At 37.6% G+C, this 17,052-nt stretch overlaps 1 protein-coding gene across 2 annotated transcripts in view; it reads right to left on the minus strand.

Moving 5' to 3' along the window:
- The window catches only part of LOC150098729 (complement factor H-like), a 601,741-nt gene that overhangs the window by 468,525 nt on the left and 116,164 nt on the right, over positions 1-17,052 (minus strand). The window lies entirely within an intron of this gene.

The following is a 17,052-nucleotide window of genomic DNA, read 5'->3' on the forward strand; positions in this document are numbered from 1 at the left end:
CTGAATTTATTTAGACATGTATATCTACAATATCCACATATACGTACAATATATCTAACACATCTAGCACTCAGATGATTTCTGAGTGCTGTTTCTCAACCTTTTGGAATCTTTTTTTTTCCCCAATATCCAAGCTTCCTTCAGAACTCTGAGCAACAGATCATCTCCTGATAAGTCCATAAATTTAATAATCTCTAGAGCTATTCTATCACATCTAATTTTTCCATCATGTCTTTACCTAATTTTATTTTCTTAATAGATACTTCATTTCATTCATTGTAGTCTCATTCTCTTTATTATTATTATTATCATCATTCTTGGGCTCTTCTTCTAAAAGTATCACCCTTGATATTTATTTGATTACTGCAAGGACATGCCTTTCTCATTTTTTTTTTTAAATAATTTTAGTCATCTCTACTTGGAGATAATATTAGGTAGGATGACTGGAGATTTAGGAGATATGGAGGATGGTGTTAATTGGGTAGATGAAGGCCAAGCAAGGATAGGATGGTTGGAGAAAGCGTAGAGGTACCTAGAGAAGAAGTGAAAAGTATGAAAAATAAGATTAGGACACCTGAAAAGCAAATGTGGGGCAAGCAAGAGTAGGAGTGAGAGAAAAGTAATGGGAATGACAGAAGGGAAGAGAATGGGAGAAACAAAAACAAGAGGAAATGAGAGGTGGTCAAGAAAGTACAGGAGCACATGATAGGAAGATGAGAGGAAGGCATGTATGTGAGAGAACAAGGAGGGAAGGCAATGGAGAAGAAATAGGTTGAGGGATGCAAGTGAGCAAAGAAGGAATGGATCTGTGAAGTCTGATGTATGAAGATTCAATGATTCATGGTATACAGAACGGAATGTTACAGTAGTGCTTGCCTGGAGAAATGATAGAGAATGTGATTATGGCAATGAAGCAAGGTCAGAATGTGGATGAGATGATAGTATTGTTTGTCATGAATGACAAGAAGTAGCATGAATTGGGTGGTGAGAGATCTAAAATTAATATTAGAGAGTGTGCAGAAGAAACGTATGAGAGGAAAGATAGTGAGTATACTTTATTTAATATTTATCCCACACGTAAGCAGTACAAGAACCTGTAGCACATCAGTGCAGTAAGGTGCATGTAAGGATTGAGAAAAAAGAAATTTATGGGCATTTTTCTTAAAGAGTTGGAGGTTGAAGTTGTTGGGAAATGCATTAATAAGAAGGCTGTTCCAGAGGACAGAGGTAGATGGAATAAATAAGCCAAGAAGCAGGCTTGATGAGTTTGCAGCTGCACTGAAAAGAGAAGTTAGACATGCTGCTCTTAATTTTACAGGCTCAACAGTAAGTGGAAGAATGATGCTTGCCCATTTACTGGAGCAGTGACCATGGAAGTACCTGTAGAAGATACACAGAGCTGAAACATTACATCTATGAGATAGAGGATGAAGTGAGTCTGTGAGGGATGGGTCATATGTGAACCAAATTGCTCTTCTCTAGACAGCATGAAGAATTTTAGGCAAATTTTTGGTTTTAGGTGCACCCACCTCAAATGCATGAGTGGATGGGGAATTTCAGATTTATATCTGAAAGTAACTGGATGGGTGTAAAATAGCTTCTTGAGCAGAAAAGAATGCTAGTTTTTTTGAGGTTGAGGGAGCTACTGATGTGATGTGTTTATGCCAGAAGAGCACTGGATGTAAATGCTAGTCCAAGAAGGGAGAGAGAGAGAGAGAGAGAGAGAGAGAGAGAGATCCCGTTTGGTGATGTGTGTATTACTGAAGATAAGGGAAGGTGAGCTGAGATCCCGTTTGTGAGGGATCTCACAAAAGATCATTGTTTAAGGCACTAGTGGAAGATGAACTTGATGCTTGGAATGTCTGAGCACTACATGGTTTGTTGAAGGAGCAGGATAAATGGAGTGTGCTATAGTTAGCAAATCTATAGATGAAGAAAAACATTGTATCCTTTTATTTCTATTCCCATCAGAATATCATTCTCATCCAACCATGTTTCACTTATTCCAACTAAATAAACTTAATTAATGGGATGTATGGGGGGAGAGATGCATAAGACATAGTCTCTCCTTCCCAGTTCCTAACCTCCTAACACAGTAGTGCAAGCTAAGGCAACTCGGGGATGAAAAGGATTGAATTCTTGTAAGCTCTTAGGTTGACTTACAAAACTTTCATAATTTCTATAAACATTCGGTTTCCAAATAATGTTGAATCTAGTATCCACTTTGCCTATGTAATTTTATATTGTCTTTTTAATTTTACTTTTAGTAATAAACAATTTATAAGTTGTAAATTGCATGCCATTCTGAGTAATGTGATGAAATCTCATGCCATCCCACCCAGGAAGTGAATCACTCCCTTGTTCAGCGTATCCACGCTGTACCATATATGTTACCTACCCATTAGTCACTTAGTAGCTGTCCGAAAATATTAAATGGATAATTCCAGAAATCAACATTTCATAAGTTTTAAATTGTGCACCTTTCTGAGTAGTTCTTGGTTATCAGATCGACTGTCGTGGTATCACAGTGCTTGTGTTCAAGTAGCCATTATTTTACTTGATAATGGACCCAAAGTGCAAGAGTAGTGATACTGGCAATTCGGGTATACCAAAGAGAAGCCGTAAAGTGCTGCTTACTTTTAAGTGAAAAGGAGAAAGTTCTCGACTTATAAAAATTATAAATAAATAAATAAATGATTTTTAAAAAAATGTATGCTGAGGTTGCTAAGATTCCATTCACATTCACATAAATTATGTTATAGTATGTTGTTATAATTGTTCTATTTTATTATTGTAGTTAATCTCTTACTGTGCCTAATTTATAAATTAAACTTGATCATAAGTATGTATATATAGGAAAAAGCATAGTTTATATAGGGTTAGGTACTGTCTGTGGGGAATCTTGGAACGTATCCCCCATGGATAAAGCGGGACTACTGTATATTAAAAAGAGTCAAGAGAAGATTGACTAAGGTGGCTGGTAGTTTCTAATCTGTGGAATGTGGGGTTCAGATGAAGGAAGAAGGCATTTGTAAAATCTTCTGAATAGGCAGGGGTGGTATAGAATGATTGCGACATATACATCGATAAAAGGTTGTTACCAGATTAATGCAGAAATTTTCAATATAATGGAGGGAGATAGAAAGAGAACATGAGACTATCCCTGAAAACTGTATAAGGAGAGTGTGGGCATGGGGGTGAGGAGTAGGTTCTTTTCATAAAAAGCAGTAGGTGAGTGGAATGCACTGCCTGAGAGAGTATGTTTTGGTTACTCTTATTATCAAAGGATTCAACAGGTTACCTGCCTCCTTGTCTCCAGATGAAATCTCTCATATACCTCTTTCCTATATTAAAGGAATACTGGAATACACTGCAAAAGAGTTCTAAGGTGTCTCAAATCATTGTGTCCTTTCATCATGTCAGGAAAATTTCTATTGTTTTTCTTCACCGCAGGACAAGCTTCCTCCACTTAGCTTTTCAAACATTATTCTTATTATCTCAAGACCCCCATGGAGTCAAAGACTCATCTAGGAGGTCCTCTTGTCATACACACACAGCTCATCATACTTCATCTTAAACACACTCAAATTCCCTGCAGACACCACACACTCTCAGGCAAGGCATTTCAGTCATTCACAACTGTGCATGCAAAAAACGTGCTTCTCACTCTCTTGCTAACACCCTCCTTACACAGCTTCCAGGGATGACCTCTGGTTCTCCCCTGATCTCCCACTGTTTTCTGTAAAACTTCTGCAACACTGATCCTATAACAATCTCTTACTAACTTGTAGGTCTCTATCATATCACCATCTTCCTCCTATCCACTAGACTGTAAATTGCATCTTCTCAACCTTTCCTCACATTCGATATTCCAGTGATCATTAACTACCTTAGTCAGTAGCTTCTGGACCCTTTCCAACAACTATTTGTCCTTTTGAAAACCAGGTAACCAATTCTGTGCACAGTAGTCCATGTGCACAGAATTGATCACCTATAGTTTACAAAAGGATTTGTAAAGGACATCACAGGCTTCTCCGACAACTTAACCATGACATCTGACACACAGATAGGCCTATAATTTGATGCTTGAGTTCTATCACCTCCCTTATGAAGTAGCAGAATTTTGCCCTCCTTTAGAACTTGACCCAGTGCAAGACTCATATTAAAAAAATATGTCAAGGCAGAGGTCAACTCCCTAGCACATTCCTTCAGAATATGTGGTGATATATTATCAGGTCCAATAGCCTTATTAACATTGAGCTTGCTCAATTCCCCATACACCTCTTGCCCGCTTACAGTCAGTCTCTCCTCACCATCATCAATTGCTCTCAATCTCGCCATGATGTCACATTCACAAGAATAAAAGACCTTTATGAACTTCATTAAGTATCTCCACTATATCTTTTGCAGTAGTTGTCCTTATACCATTTTCTCTTATCAATGTCATCCTTCCATAATCATTCTTTTTTTTGCTGGCTACATATCGAAAGAATTCCCTAGGATTCTTTTTGGCTTCATTAGCTAACTGCTGCTCATACTTCACTTTTGCTACCTTTACCAACCAAGTCAACCTCCTTGCCTAGTCTTTGTAATCCTCATGGAACTGGTTATTACCACTTCTCTTATGCTGCCTCCATAATGCCTGTTTTCTTTGTACATCCTCTGTCCAAAAAGAAACTAGTGGCGCAACCTGTTGTATCTTTTTATTGTCGAAAGTGGCAACCTTCATTAGTGCTGTGTCAACTGTTTATGACATTTGTTTCTTCAGAAGCAGAGTTATAGTGCCAAGAGTGACAGTGTGTTTTGACGAACGGTCGGAAAATGAGTTTCAAACAGAGAGCTGCGATTGACTTTTGTGTTAAACTTGGTAAAAGTTTTACTGAAGCACATCAAATGCTTCAAAAAGCATACAGTGATGAATGCTTATCCCGTACTCAAGTTTATGAGTGTTTAAGCGATTTCAAAGTGGTCGTGAGACATTTGAGGACGACGAAAAGCTGGGCCATCCAAAAACTAGATTGAGAGAAGTTAACATTAAAAAAGTGCGTGATTTCATCAAAGAAAACCCGAAATCGTCCAAGAGATTGATTGAAGATGAATTGGGGATTCCAAAATCAACTGTGCATAACATTTTGACCGAGAGTTTGGGCCTTCGTAAATTGAATTTGCGATTTGTTCCCCACAAGTTGACCGAAGACCAAAAAATGTATCAATTGAACACTTCAAGGACCTCATTAAAACTGCTCATAAGGGCTCAAACTTCCTTGAAAAAATGACTGTTACTGGTGACAAAACATGGTGTTTTGAGTATGATCTGAAAACAAAGTGCCAAGGTGCTGAGTGGAGACCACCAGAAGAGGGGCATCCGAAAAAAAAAAAGTCGCTTGGAGAAGTCAAAAGTAAAGACAATGCTGATTTGTTTCTACGATTCCAAGGGCATTATCCACAATGAATTCGTTATGCCTGGCCAAATGGTCAACGGTGTGTTTTATCTCAAAGTTTTGAAGCGAGTGATAGCGAGAATTTGTCGTGTACTGCATGAATATCATGATGCAGGCAGCTGGTCACTTTTGCATGATAATGCACCATCTCATCATTCGAACATTGTGAGACAGTTTTTGAGCAAAAACCAAGTTTGTGTGTTGGATCACTCACCGTATTCAAATGATTAAGCACCTGATTATCCCAAAAACCGATATAAAAAACTCATTTAACGAATTAATTGACCAGGCCAAATGCTATATCAAAGCTGAGGGAGAGTATATTGACTGAAATAAATGATTTGAATAATTATAATTGGCCTGTTTTTTATTTTCTATCAAAAGTTCGGTTTCTTTTTGGACAGAGGGTGTGTCGCATGCTTAATCATCTATTTCACAACAACCTTATTTAAGCTTCTGATCCTTGGAATACATTTAGCCATTGCTTCTACTAGATAGTTTTTGAATATCACCCAAGCTGCACTGATCACTTTTCCAACCAACTCCTCATTCCATGCTATACCTACAAGCTGTCTCCTGAGTTGCTCATAATCACCAGTCTTGTAGTTCCACATATATCCTTTTCTCACAGAGGTCCTCACACTGCTAGCAACCACCTCTCACCAAATAGAGGGTGATTTGACACATCATTTATCATTACATCCCCTAATGAGATGATCAAATCCAAGCCCCTCAATCCTTATGTGCCCTCTGTTACATACTGTCTGAAGTAGTTGTCCCTCAAAAAACTCATTTTCTTTACTTTCAGTCGCTATCGCATCATCCCAATTCATATTGCCATAATTAAAATCACCCATAATGATCACCTTTTCTTATCTGTTTGGCTTATTTGATTATACATTTCATAGTCACTACCATCCACATTACTAGGTCTATAACAACATCCAGCTAAGTATTTCATTTCATTCTAGTCACCTCTATCTCACACTGTACTCAAATCCAGTGGCACTATTTCCCTCTTGCATCTCTACTCTGTATGGACATAACTCTTTCTTTTTCATCAATAGCATTCCCCCCTACCTTTTTATCCTTTTTATCCTCATGAAACACATCACACCCTTCCATCTCTATTCCTGTCAAGATTTCATCCACATCCAACCATGTCTCACTTATTCCAACAATTTTTGGGTGAACAGACTCAATTAATGCAACCATTTCATTTGCCTTGTTTCTTACGCTTCTGGCATCTGTATACAAACACAGAAGCTTATTCCTGGATCGCTAGTTCCACTGATAACACTTATTTGATGTGACTTCTCGATGTCTAACTCGAGCTATTTTTTCTTTTTCTCCTTATTCATCTAAGAACTTTTTTCAAATCCAATTGTTTTCTCTGATCCCAGGTCATCACCTTACCTATTTTGTGTATACATTACAATATCATCTTCATTCAACCAAGTTTCACATATTCCTATGATTTTGTGGCAAACAAATTCAACCAGGCAGATGAAATGTTTTCACTGGTTGAATTTATTTGCCACAAAATCATAGGAATAAGTGAAACATGGTTGAATGAAGATGATATTGCACGGAAGTGGAAATGGTAGGATGCAGTATTTTTCATGAGGATAGAAAGGAAAACATGGGCAGAGGATTGCTGCTGATGATAGCAGGAGAATTATGTACATACAAGGTAAACATGAGAGCAGAAATAGTAATTGTTATGAGGCAGTGTGGTGTAATATGGAAGTTGACATGAAGATATATATTTAGTTTGATGTTGCCATAGGCACAGAAAGTGTGGAGGATGGTGATGAAGAAATGTATAAAGAACTTGTATTAGTGAACAAAGGAAGGGTAATTATTATGGGTGATTTTAATTATGGCGATATAGATTGGAATGAAGAAATACATTCGGGAATAAAGAAAATTAATTTCTCAAGTTCTTGAGAGATAACGATCTCATGCAGCACATAAAGGAGGGCACGCAAGGATTGACAGTTTTAGATCTGATCATTTCATTAGAGGATGTAATTATGAGTGGGGTTTCACACTTTCTTCAGTTGGTGAAAGTGATCATAAAGTAATCACCTGGGTTATGACTAGCCATATGCAGACTTTGTCAGGAAAGGATATATGTGGAATAATAAGGTTGGTGATTATGACAGGCTTAGGAGACAACTTGGAGCTTTTACATGGAACAAGGAGTTGAGTGGTACGGAAATAAATGATATTTCAGAACTGACAGAGAAATACATAACAGTATCAATGTGAGAATATATTCCAAAGATCAAAAGGCTGAATAAGATAGGTGTAAAATGGATGAATGCAAGGCTTATGCATGAAATCAGAAAGAAGGCAATTTGGAGGAAATACAAGATGAATAATGTAATGATCAGCTACATGATAGTATAAAAAACAAGCCAGGAAAGTGACTCAGTTAGTAAGAAATACAAAAGTGGAGTATGAGCAGAAATTAGCAAATCAGGTGAAGAAAAAATCCTAGAGAGTTTTTTAGATATGTGGCAAGTAGAAGGAAGAATGATCATGGTAAGATGATGTTAATGGACGAAAATGGTAGAATGGTAACTGCTGCAGAAGACACTGATGATGTACATTGTTCAGTTGATCATTTTATAAGGGTGTTTCATCCTGATCAGGGTTGAATCATGAGGAACTTAAGTGTAGAGGACATAGGAGAGGATGGCTTAACTGTGAGTGAGCAGGAGGTATTTGAGGAAATAAACAACCAATAGGATTTATGACATATCACCTCGCATCTTAAGGGAATGTTCCAGGGAACAGTAACATTCACATGCCTATTTAATAAGAGTCTTACAACAACACAGGTTCCAAAGGACTGGACGGAGGGTAAAATTGTTCCACTTCATAAATGTGATGATAAGGCTGTCTCTTTAAATTATAGTCCAATATGTATATCTGGAGTTGTGGTGAACATACTGGAGAGACTGGTGAGAAGTAGGATACAGAAATGGGTTGAAAACAGCAGTATTCTCGGTGGTTATCAGTATTGTTTTGTTAAAAAGAGGTCATGTTTTACTAACTCTTATGTACTATAACAAGGTGGCAAATACCTTGGATCGGGGAGATGCATATAGTATTAGTGTACTTGGATTTTGCAAAAACTTTAGATAAACTGCCACACAACAAACGGTTAAATAAATTGGAACAGATAGCACTGGATAAAAGACTTATGAGTTGGATCAGTGAATGGCTGTCTGATAGGTATCAGAAAGTTGTATATAAGAGTGCCGTATCCCAAAACAGGAAGGTAACTAGCAGCTTGCCACAGCAGTCAGTTTTGGAGCCATTGTTATTCAATTTGTATGTTAATGATATTGGGCTGGGTTTAACTAGTGATATCCAGCTGTTTGCAGATGATGTAAAGCTGGTGAGAACAATGCAGAGTCAAGTGGATGTTATGGCATTACAGGAGAACTTAAAGAGATTCCATGAATGAGCAAGTAAGTGGAACTATCAATTCAATGTTGCAAAGTGTAAGAAGATTTCGAGATTTGGTAAACAAGGATGGGATGTAAAGTACACACATAACATCCACTTGACCACACACTTTGGTCTCCGGGTTTTCCAGTTCCAGTCCATATTGCCATAATTAAAATCACCCATAATGATCACCCTTTTCTTATTTGCTTTGCTTATTTGACTATACATTTCACTATCACCACCATCCACATTACCAGGTCTATAACAACATCCCACCAAGTATTTGATTTTATTCACCTCTATCTCACACCATACTGCCTCAAAACCACTGGCCCTATTTCCCTCTTGCATCTCTACCTTGTATGGACATAACTCTTTCTCTATCATCAATAGCACTCCCCCTCCCTTTTTACCCCTTCTATCCTCATGAAACACATCATACCTTTCCATCTCTATTCCTGTCAGGATGTCGTCCTCATCTAACCATGTCTCACTTATTCCGACAATCTTTGGGTGAACAGACACAATTAGTGCAACCATTTTATCTGCCTTGTTTCTTATACTTCTAGAATTGGTATACAAACACAACAGCTCATTTCTGGATCTACAGCTAGTTCCACTGATACCACTCACTCGATGTGATCTCTCCATGCTGGACTGGGGCCATTTCCCTTTCTGCTTCATTTTAGAACCCTTTGCAATTCCATCTGTTTCCTCTTGATCCCTGGTCATCCCATTTCTTTCCTGCCTACACATGCTCTCACCTCCTGTTGGAGCATCCACCTTTCTCACGCTGTGTACCCCTGTCCACCCTGAGCCTCCCCATTTCTCTGCTCCTCTTGCACACCCATTCTCTCATTTTCTATACTCATACCACTCACTTCCCCATTCATATTCACTTCTTCAATTTCTCCTGTCTTACTCTCCTGCTCTTCCACATCAGTCCCCTCTCGATCTGATTCATTCTCTCTATTCACTTCTCTACCTTCCAGCAGCAGTCTCTCCAAGCGACTCACACCATAACCACTCAAATGCAGTCCATTGCTCCCATACAGCTCACTTCGTCCCTCAAACTCATTCCACACATTAGCAAACTGTACTCCCATCTCCTCACACATTTCAGCCAGAATATCATTCATGATCCTTGCTCTCCGCCTCATTTCACCACAATCATACCTAGGCAACACACTGACTACCCTTCCTGTCACACTATTCTCTTTTATCTTTCCAAGCAGCCTCCTGATATTCATTTTGACATGCTCTTTGTTCTCTCTCAAATCATTTGTACCAATTAATACTATTAACTCTTTTGCTCGCTTCCGCCTCATATCCAATGCCTCAATCACTCTACTCATTTTACCACCTGGAAAACATACCTTGTGCATTTTATCCTCTAGCACACCTTTAATAATGGAGTCGCCATACAATGCCACTCGCTCATCTTTCGTTAACTCTTTCATGCCATCATGATTTATTTTAATAGTTTTGACCTGAATTCTCTTAATTTCATTCCGCATCCATTTCATTTCTTGCCTCATCCAATCCAATTCACTTTCCGAATCTCGCGACACATTCTCTGAATTATTAAATCTTTCTAACTTTCTAACTCTCGACCCCTTCTTCTCACTTTCACTCTCATTTATCTTTCTTTGTTTCCGTACTTTCGGACTAACATGCGTCCAACTTTCGCTATCATTCTTCTCACTTTTACTCTCATTCATCTTTCTTTGTTTCAGTACTTTCATTCCAACATGTGTCAAACTTTCGCCATCATTCATTCTTTTTTCGCTATCATTTATTCTTTCGATTTTTTTTACTTGCAGTTTCTGCATCACGCCATTTCTACTTTCATTCGTTCTCTCAATTTCGTTTCTTTCCGCCTCATTTTCATCCCTTTTAACATCCGTTACGGTTTTCAAATCGCTCTTTTTCTTTTTTCCTGATTTTTTAACATTTTTTCGTCTCTCTTCCACACCATCCTTCTCTTTCAAACGTGCACTCGCAACACTATCATTACTAACACTTTCTGTTATCAATTGCATATTTGCATTCATCAATTCCTCGTTCAGGTCACACTTCACACACACACCCTTCTTCCATCCACACTAAACATCCACAAATCATTTATGTAATCGAAGGAATACATATAACAGACCTCACACTTAAAGAAACGACTGAAATCTAAATTACAATCATGGAATGACAATGGCGCCGCCATTTTTTTTTCTCTCTGCACGTTACTAGATGTAATAATGATTTTGTAATTTAGTTTAAGCAAGAAAAATCCCCACACTAATAATACCGGTAGCACACAATGTTTACAGCCGTTCTTACTCAAACAATTACGCATATATACTTAATTATTACTAGTATAACTTATCTGAATCAGGAGCTCTTCAAATCGCGTCCGCTGCACTTGGCTCACTAGCACCCTCTTCTTTTCAACCTTATCATGTTGACATGGAAGACATTTTTCATAGAATGGGAGATGGGGGGTAGAACAAGAGGCCATTGCTGGAAACTGTGTAAGGAGGGTGTGAGCAAAGGAGTGAGGAGTAGGTTCTTTGCATGGAGGGCGGTTGGTGAGTGGAATGCAATGCCTGAGTGTGTTGTGAATGTAGATACGTTGAATCAGTTTAAGGCATGGTTGGTTGAGCTTTATGTGCAATATTGTGTATACCTTCCATGATGATGATAATGCATAGAGCAAAGGAGTGAGGAGTAGGTTCTTTGCATGGAGGGCGGTTGGTGAGTGGAATGCAATGCCTGAGTGTGTTGTGAATGTAGATACGTTGAATCAGTTTAAGGCATGGTTGGTTGAGCTTTATGTGCAATATTGTGTATACCTTCCATGATGATGATAATAATAATAAGAATATTAGCTTTCTCTTCTTGGGTTGACTGTTACATCCAGTTTATCCTGGCCAAACATATTGCATACATATGTTTGGCCAGGATAAACATATTGCATACATAGCCTTCTCAGCTTCTAAAAAACTTAGTGTTCTTTTCCATTCAAGACATTATTTCTCTTCTGCTCAACTCCTAATGTAGTGTACTTCTCTCCATTATGCCTTTTCTATGCATACTTTTATGGGCATTGCTCTGCTGAAGTGGCTGCTGTCATTCCTCCACTTTCTTAATGCATCTTGTATTTCATTACTGTTTCAGTTCTGTGGGCTTTCAAACTAGAACAGCCACTGGTCAACATCCATAAATCATGCATCTCCAAACATACCAAACAAACTTCTCCTCATCTCCTTCATTCCATCCACCTCTCTTCTTTGGAACAATCTCTCTCGTACTTCTTTTCCCACTAAGTGCAACTTCAGTGGGAAAAGCATTATGAGAGATATTTTTCCCACTCAGTACAACTTCCACATCTTTAAGAAACATATCAATAGCACATGGCACTGTTGTATTATAGGTCCTGTGACATTTTATTTGTGGGGTTGTTTTAAAAAAAAAAAAAAGAAAGGAGAGTTTAGCTAGAAGGGAAACCTGGATACAACATACATGGAGGCTCTGTTGACAAGGGTTTGATAACACTATATTGTTGCAAAGTAGATGATGGAAAAGTTTGTCTTATTTTCCACACAGGTAGAAAATTCACCTACCCATGTGAATGCAATTTTTGTAAACTGAGAAAGAAAGGGTGCCATTGGGAAGATGTGTGATTTGAGTATCTAGAAATGACAAGCTATTATTATTTTCTTTTGGCTATTGAGAAGGAAGAAGAAGGAGTCTAATGTATCTGTACCATGTGGCCAAACAGACTACACATCAATATATCTTAGTTTGAAAATGGCAGTATCAAGGGCATGTTTTTCAAAATTTTCTATATAGAAATTGGTTACAGACATTCTTCCATTATCCTTCCAAGAAAAGTAGCCAGGCAAAATGGAAGAGGGGTGACAAAACTGAAAAATCAATAATATCAGGGGGAAAGCATTTTTCAGTAAAGCTAAAGTGGCAGAAAGGGAGATATTGATAAATAAGGAGCTAATATCAAAACTAACCATAATATTAGTATGATTTAAAACTAAATTTTGGATTAATGAGTTGAAATGAGCAGAATTTTTAATATAAGATGAAATATGACCAGTAAGTAGAGTTAAAGATTTAGCTAATTGTTTGGTTAACTTAAAAGAGGGGGCGGGGGATTAATAAATTCCAAATTAACATATTAAAATCATCAGAATAGGGTCATTTGAGGCCCAAAGCTAGAAGAGGAAACTTTCAACATACATTGTATGTAACTGACATCCAATTTTCACCTTTCTAAGATGTATTGCATTACTAGGTATTCACCAGATACTTGTTCAGTTTCCAGGATGGGCCAAAGTGTATTCTGTATTGGCTTAAATCACATATAAAAATTTTAGTACAACATAATCAAATGTATGCTGGCCAGGACACTAGCCATTATTATTATTATTAATATTATTATTATTATTATTATTGCACAGGACCGTCAAAGAAGTCTGAAGATATGTAAAAAGAGACCCACTATCTACACAGTATTTGTTGTACTTCTCCTTGAATATAGTGACTAGCAAAAAATCTAGTCACACATTTACTAACCATGTTTACTCAATTTCCAAGTATAATTCCTTGTTGTGCCTATACTAGCCAACTGCTGAAATATTTCCTCCATCAATCCTGTCAAATCCTTTTTGAAACTTATCATAGAAACTTGTTCTTTTCTGCTTAACTTTGCAACCCACAAATGCTCTAAATCTATTATCATCGTAGGGACATTCTATAATCTTAGTCACTTGTCTCTAGATCTTGTAGAAATGCAGATGACCAGACCTGAGCAAAATGAGGTTCTTTTTGTCAGGGAACCAGTTTTTACAGTAAAAAGTCAGCTACGGGAACAGCTTCAAATTCAGCATGAATAAAAATAAGCACCATCAACATAAGAAGCATGAATGGAAAAGAGATGGAGCTTTGCTTCATCCCTTTTCCAAGAATGAATGAGTTATTATTATCATTATCATTATTATTATTATTAACACACTTTACCTCCATGGAGTCAGAGACTCATCACAGGAGGTCACACTATTGCACATAGTGCTCATCCAACACACATACTATTACACACAATGCTCATCCAATGCACACTATCGCATACAGTGCTCATCCAACTGCCTTAAACTGATTCAATGTGTCTAGACCCACAACACACTCAGGCAATGCATTTCAATCACCAACCACCCCCCCATGCAAAGAAAATATTCCTCATGCCTCTGAAAAATTTCTTCCATGTCGACCCAGTAACAACCCCTGCTAGCTTATATGTCTCAATCATGTCACCCCCCCCCCCTCTTCACGAGGCTCTGCAACTTACATTCTCTCAATCTGTCATCATACTCCACATTCCGAAGACCACTGACTCCCTTTGTGAATCTTCCCTGGATCCTTTCCAATATATCCTCATCACCATGAAAACATGGTGACCAAATCTGAGCACAATAATCCATATGAGGCCTGATCAAGGCCCTATACAATGGAATCATAACCTTTCTATTTCTGCATGTCAGGGTCCTCCACATTATTGCCATTATCCAATTTGATGTCTTCACAACTTGTGCAATGTGGCCCCTGAATTTCAGGTCATTCTCCACCATCACTCCTAGATCTCTCATCTCCTTTACTTCCGTTAAAGTTTCCCCACCAAGTATATATTTTGCATCCCATCATTGCTTACCAAATCTCAAAACGTTACACTTTGCAACATTGAACTGACAGTTCCACTTACCTGCCCAATCATGCAATCTATTCAAGTCCTCTTATAAGGCAATAACATCCGTTTGACTCTGAATTTCTCTCCCCAGTTTTGCATCATCTGCAAACAGCTGGATATCATTAGTTAAACCCAACCCAATATCATTAACATACAAATTGAATAACAATGGCTCCAAAACTGACTCCTGTGGCACACTGCTAGTTACCTTCCTGTTTTGGGATACGGCACTTTTATATACAACTTTCTGATACCTATCAGGCAGCCATTCACTGATCCAACTCATAAGTCTTTTATCCAGTGCTATCTGTTCCAATTTATTTAACCGTTTGTTGTGTGGCAGTTTATCAAAAGCTTTTGCAAAATCCAAGTACACTAATACTATATGCATCTCCCCGATCCAAGGTATTTGCCACCTTGTTATAGTACATAAAAGTTAGTAAAACATGACCTCCCTTTATCAAAACAATGCTGATAACCACCGAGAATACTGCTGTTATCAACCCATTTCTGTATCCTACTTTTCACCAATCTCTCCAGTATCTTCATCACAACTCCAGATATACAGATTGGACTATAATTTGAAGAGACAGCCTTATCATCACATTTATGCAGTGGAACAATTTTACTCTCTGTCCAGTCCTTTGGAACCTGTGTTGTTGTAAGACTCTTAATAAACAGGCATGCCAATGCTACTGCCAATTCCCTGGAACATTCCCTTAAGATGTGTGGTGATGTGTCATCAAATCCTATTGCCTTATTGACATCAAGTTTATTTATTTCCTCAAATACCTCTTGCTCACTCACAAGTAAGCCATTCTCTGCTATGTCCTCTACCCTTAAGTTCCTCATGATTCAACCCTGATCAGGATGAAATACCCTTATAAATTGATCACTGAATACCTCAACAATGTCTTCTACAGCAGTTACCATTCTACCACTTTCATCCTTTAACTTCATCTTACCATGATCATTCTTCCTTCTACTTTCCACATATCTAAAAAACTCTCTTGGGTTTTTCTTTGACTGATTTGCCAATTTCTGCTCATACTTTACTTTTGTTTTCCTTACTAAGTGAGTCACTCTCCTGGCTTGTTCTTTATACACTTGAAGAAAGTACTTTGGAGGAAATACAAGATGAATAAGGTGATAATCAGTCATGTATTTCCTCCAAAGTACCTTCTTTTTTCCAGATTTCATGTTTAAGCTCCACACTCATCCATTTTACACCTACCTTATTCAACCTTTTGGCCTTCGGAATACAGTCATACATTGATGCTGTTATGAATTAAAGAATGAAGATTAAAGAATTAATGAAGCATCATGGTAACATAACTAGCATTATGTTGCCATGATGCTTCATTAATTCTTTAATCTTCATTCATCTTTTTGTGTTGGTAACTAGCATTACCAAGACAAAAAGATTAAAACTGGTGAGATACTTCTAAATAATAACTAGAATATGTTACATTCAAGACAGAAATCACAAAAATGAAGGGGTAGCTACAGTATTCAACACTAAACGCAAGGAAAAATTTCTTGAATGGCATAGAGTGATGCAGGTACAGTTTGGAATGGGAGCTTGGACAATGAAATTTATTTGTACATAAGGTCATAAACTACTAGACTTCTCTACTGGATTCACAGAAGAGTCTATTAGGGAAGAAATATAGAACTTTTTCAAGCCATTATTGAGAGCAGCAGACATAAAGGAAATGCTGGTTCTTGTTGGAGACCTGACCAGCATAATTCCATGCATATAAAAATGTTTTAGGGGAAAAAAAAAGAGCAAAGTCCATAATGATGGTAACCACCTGTTAAATTTCTGCTGAGGACCTGAGTTAGTGATTACTACATTATATTCCAACATAAACGTGTATAAATTCACATGCAGAGAAAAAGAATGCAGAAAAATTAGAAAAGGCTCATTGATTATTTTCACATAGATATATTCAGACTGATGGATACAAGAATATAGAGGGAATTTGAAATGCAAAGTAATCACTTTTTAGTTCTGAGTAGGACAAAACTGAGTATCATAATGAAAAAAAAATGTATGAAAGTTTTAAAAAAAAGAATCAAAGAGCACATTCAGGGAGATGAAGGTGAACTCACATTTCACTACCAATTGTAGATTAAAAACTCAAGTTTCTGTAAGTAAGAATAATGTGCGACCACGTTATGAAACCAGCCAACCTGCCTTTAGTTGAAGAGCAGCTCTCATAAAAGTTCTTCCCATTCTAGACAGGATCTAAATGAAGTTTTTTCAAATGAAGAGTGATGTCACAATGGCTTGTGATTGACTTTTGGAGGTGGTAAACAAATCTGCACTGGTGCTCTTGGATCTGACCAAATGAGCTTAGGTTGCCACAATATGAAAAATAAGCAAGGTGAAAT

Source organism: Typopeltis vanoorti, chromosome 15 (assembly GCF_054136105.1).
Source record: "Typopeltis vanoorti isolate ZY-2024b chromosome 15, IOZ_Tvanoo_1.0, whole genome shotgun sequence".
Lineage (NCBI taxonomy): Eukaryota > Metazoa > Arthropoda > Arachnida > Uropygi > Thelyphonidae > Typopeltis > Typopeltis vanoorti.